Here is a 4,955-nt window from a genome sequence, read left to right on the forward strand (position 1 = left end):
CATAGGCCTGGGCAACTTTTCTGACAATGTGGTAGTCAGAGCTACAAGGACACCTCCTCCAGAACTGCCAAAGAACCAGGAATCTGCTTTGAGACCTTTAACAATGCAAAACAGCACAAGAGTGCAGCTGAAGCATCCAGGCAGTCCAAACCTCATATACGTCAAACCCAAGGACAAAACAAAAGACTCTGGTAAAAAAACAACCATGCCACCACAACTCCAGGTCCTCAGTGGCCACCACCACACCAAGTCCTGAGGAAACTGAGCGAAAACACCCACATTCACAAACCCAGAGCACGCACTCTAGGGGTTCTGAATGTGCGCAAACCCGGAGCATGCGCTCTAGGGGCTGCATATAAAAAAACCAAGGACTAAAAGCTTCTGCGATGCTGAGGTATTGCAATCACACAACCAGCACTCTAGTTCCTCAGTGGCCATCACCACACCAAGCCCTGAGGAAACTGAGCGAAAATGCCCACATTCACAAACCCGGAGCATGCGTTCTAGGGGTTGTGAATAAAAAACCAAGAACTGACAAACCATTCTCCCAAAACCATAAGCTTGTCACAGCTCCCCCATATTCTAGTATTTTGGAAGAGTTTGATGCTTCCCTCAGAAAAGTGATAGATGTTGTATCCTTGCGGAGTCTAAAAGAACAGGATTCTAGAAAGAAATGGGAAAAATATGATGCTTTGTTCAGAACCATGCTGAAAAACAGGAGGTCTGGAAAGGGTGGCTCTGAGCAGGCCTGACTAGTCGTGGAAAGGGGCCCGGGTAAAAAGGGCACCCTCCAGGGTACATATCAGCTCATGTGTCAACAAAAGGGGGGACAGTGCTTGGGGGATAAACAGATGGCTGCCAAAAAGTTCCAGGCCAGGGTCGTTGTAAAAATTTTAAAAAGGGCTAAAGAGGAAATGAGGGGAAAAAAACAAAAAGAGATGCCCCCTACTGGAAGCTCTCAAACTGGCTTGTCTGAAAATGGGGAGGCGGAATCCGACTCTGGTTTAGCAAATTCCCAAGAAGGTTCTCTAGATGGGTCCCGTTCTACTCCCAATGACCCTCATGGAGGCGCCTCAGAGTCGGACTCTCAAATAGCATCTGATGTAGAAGATGCCGCTAATGATCCCATAGAGGAACCCCCAAGTAACCCCAAAAATGCTGAGGTGTATATGGAGAGAGTGAGAAGTTGGCAACGTGAATTATCTCAATTTGGGGGGTCGGTGTATTGTGAGGAATTTTGTTTTGTCAATCTTGAGCAAATAAATTCAGCTCAGCAGGTTGTTGAAGCCATACACCGGGGAATACAGTTAGTGCTCGATGACGTTAATGGTAGGGTAGGCCCTGATGATTATGTTCAGTTACGTTTAGAGAGCCGTAATTTAACTAACCCTTTGTTTTCGGTCAGAAGAACTAGGGATGAGCTGTCTGCTGAGGATTTCTTAAATCAGACCTCAAAGCTGCTACAGAGGAACAGAGAGTGGCATGTTGATGGGACATTGCGCCTTGTTGTGACAGTTGTAAAAAACAGGGGTGGGGGCGCTCATAGAGTTTTAAATTCTATCCTTAGTAGTCAAATTATTCATAAAAAGAGACAGTGTTTAGTAGACCTGACTTACACCGGTACCAATCTGTATTTTGCGGGTGGGCTCTTGGCCGTCATGTCCGATCGTAAACCTACGGACGCGGAATTGTTAGCAAAGGCGAGAAAGTTGCATGAGAAACTGGGGTGGTCAGATCAAAAAAAGGTTATGCTCAGTGACGTAGCAAAGTTTGAACAGCATTTAGGAGTTAACATACAGGTGGTGCTGTATACGTCGAAAGGTGGCTGGGGCTTTTTTTAAAAGGGGGGTACAGTGTACCCCAAGACTTATTTTATCCTGTTGCACGATGAGCATTACTATGGGGTTCTGGATGTAAAAAAGTTGTTCAGAGCGAAAAATTGTTGTGAGTTTTGCCACACGGTGTACAGCCACGACCACTCTTGCCGGTATCGTTGTCGCCTCTGCTTGAGCGTAACGTGCTCGGACAGCGTGGGCGTGCAGCTGCGGTGTCCTAGCTGTAGACTGTATTGTCGGTCCAAAGAATGTTTAGACAGACGTATCGACTGTGCATCAAAAAACCAAGTTGAATGCCTGTCTAAAACTTTGTGTGATAAGTGTCAGTCTTGCGTGGACAAGCAGCATAGGTGTAAAGGGAGGCGGTGTAAGCAGTGTCAGCGTTTGATCGTTGGTGATGTAGACGTCACCTCTGTTTTATGGACAGCCTTAGAAAGCCTGAATCTTCAGAAAAGTATATTTTTTATGATTTCGAATGCACGCAGGAGACCGGGTTGCACACCCCCAATTACATTTTTGCTATGTCCCTAAACCCAGAAAAATCCTGGGAATTTAAGGGCGATGAGTGTTTTTCTGTGTTTAAGACCTTTATTGGCAAAGAGTTTCAGTACTACACATTCCTAGCACACAATTCTAAAGGTTATGATGCGTACTTGATTGTTAGACAGTTACTGAAGGAAAAGACGTGCCTAGAACTGATCACTCAGGGTAGTAAACTAATGTGCATGGAAGTTAAGGCCCTGGGCATTTGTTTTATAGACTCTCTCTCTTTAAACTTTTTGCCCATGAAGCTTAGCAAGCTACCGCAGGCAATGGGGTTTGAAGAGTGCAAAGGATATTTTCCACATTTTTTTTAACACGTTAGAAAATCAAAATTACATGGGGCCTATGCCCGGTATGGAGCACTATGGTGTAGAAAGCATGATGCCCAGAGAAAAGAGCAGAGTTTCTCGACTGGTATCGGAACCACAGCTCTGAGGTGTTTGACTTGCAGAAAGAGCTCGCGTATTACTGTCAGCAGGATGTCAAAATTTTGAGACAGGCCTGTATCCTATACAGAAAAGAGATTATGAAAATGATGGAGAAGGGAGATAAAACTGTATAGATCCATTCCAGTACATTACACTGGCATCTGTCTGCATGGCTATGTACAGATTTATGTTTTTGGAGCCTAACACGGTAGCTCTTCTCCCTCCAGACAACTATTACAGGCAGAAAAAGAGATATTCAACCCCATCTATTCAGTGGTTGTTGTGTATATCTCTCACAAAGAAAATATACAAATACGGCACGCTTTACAGGGTGGGGAACTACAGGTAGGCCCCTACTTTTTAGACGGTTATGCCGATGTTGATGGGGTGCACACAGCCTTTGAGTTTAACGGGTGTTTTTTCCACGGCTGTGTCACCTGTTTTTGTGAAAAAGCACAAAACCCTATGACGGGGACATCTTTTGGTTTTTTTTTATTGCAAGCTGCAGCTCAAGACCAAGTATCTGAAATGACTTGGTTTTGTAGTGAGGACTCTTTGGGAGCACGAGTGGGAGGTGATGAAAGAAACAGACAGGGAGCTTGCAGACTTTTTAAACCGAGCCCAGTTACCCCAGCCTCTCGTGCCTAGGGATACTCTTTTTGGGGGGAGGACAAATGCTATCAGCCTATATTACAAGCCTAACCCCGGGGAAGAAATCCACTATTATGATTTTACCAGCCTGTACCCTTTCGTAAACAACACCAAAGAATACCCTATTGGACACCCCGATATAGTTTATGACAAATTTGGACCCCTTGCAAATTATTTTGGAATTGCAAAAGTTAAAGTGTACCCCCCACGAGGCCTCTTTTTCCCATTGTTACCTGTCAGAGTGGGTGGCAAGCTTATGTTCCCACTATGCCAAACCTGTGCGGAAACCGAGCAGCGGGAGACATGCACTCATACTGACGAGAAGCGGGCCATCCTGGGGACTTGGTGCACAGTGGAATTGAACGTTGCCATAACGAAGGGGTACACGGTGGCTAAAATCTATGAAATCTGGCATTTTAATGAAAAATCTGATAAAATCTTTTCAGAGTACATAAAATTACGCCTCCGCCAGAAACAAGAGGCTTCAGGGTATCCCAGTTGGTGCACAGATGAGGAAAAACAAAAAGTACGTTAGCGATTTCTACCAGAAAGAAGGCGTGCGTTTATGCCAACACGAGATCAGATCAAACCCTGCTAAACGCCAAATTGCTAAACTGTTTTTAAATTCTCTGTGGGGTAAATTCGGCCAAAGAACCAACCTACCTAACACCAGCATCGTGAGAGACCCTGATGAACTCTTGCAGTACCTGTTTTTCCCCCAAGTATGAGGTTTCATCCTGCGAGTTTATCGATGATGAAACAGCGTGCGTGTCTTGGAAGCACGCAAAAGAACGGTACTCTGTCTCTGGCAATACCAATGTTTTCATAGCCTGTTTCACCACCGCTTATGCCCGCTTAGAATTATACAGCCTCCTAGACGGTTTGCAAGAGCGGTGCCTGTACCACGACACTGACTCAGTGATATTTGTGAAAAGGGAGGGTGACTGGAATTCCCCTCTGGGGGATTATTTAGGGGACCTCACGAGTGAGATCCCGCCAGATCAACACTTCACCGAGTTTGTGTCGGCAGGCCCGAAAACCTATGGGTATAAGCTGTCGGGTGGAAAGGCCTGTATGAAAATCAAAGGTATTACCCTAAACATAGCAAACTGTGAAAAGATCAACTTTGACAGTTTGAAAGATCTAGTCCTGGACTATTGCACGGGTCTGCAAGAAAACACCTCAAAAAAGATAGAGGTGCAGCAGCCCTCTATCGTAAGAAACAAAAACCAGGGTCAAATAGAGACAAAAACCCTTAAAAAAACACAAAAAGTGGTTTACAACAAGAGGGTCCTAGGAGAAGGTTTTAAAACCCTGCTCTACGGCTTTTGAAAAAATGGATACGAGGTGGAAACACCCCTTTTCTGCAATTCTCGCGAGGCCTAGCAACTGCGGGAAAAATTACTTTATAAAAAACGTGTTGGATAATGCCAAACAAACAGTGTCTGTTATGCCTGAGAATATTGTGTGGTGTTACAGTTGTTGGTAACCTCTGTAT

The sequence above is a fragment of the Terrapene carolina genome, unplaced genomic scaffold, assembly GCF_002925995.2.
Source record: "Terrapene carolina triunguis isolate 2854851 unplaced genomic scaffold, T_m_triunguis-2.0 Scaffold30518, whole genome shotgun sequence".
Lineage (NCBI taxonomy): Eukaryota > Metazoa > Chordata > Testudines > Emydidae > Terrapene > Terrapene triunguis.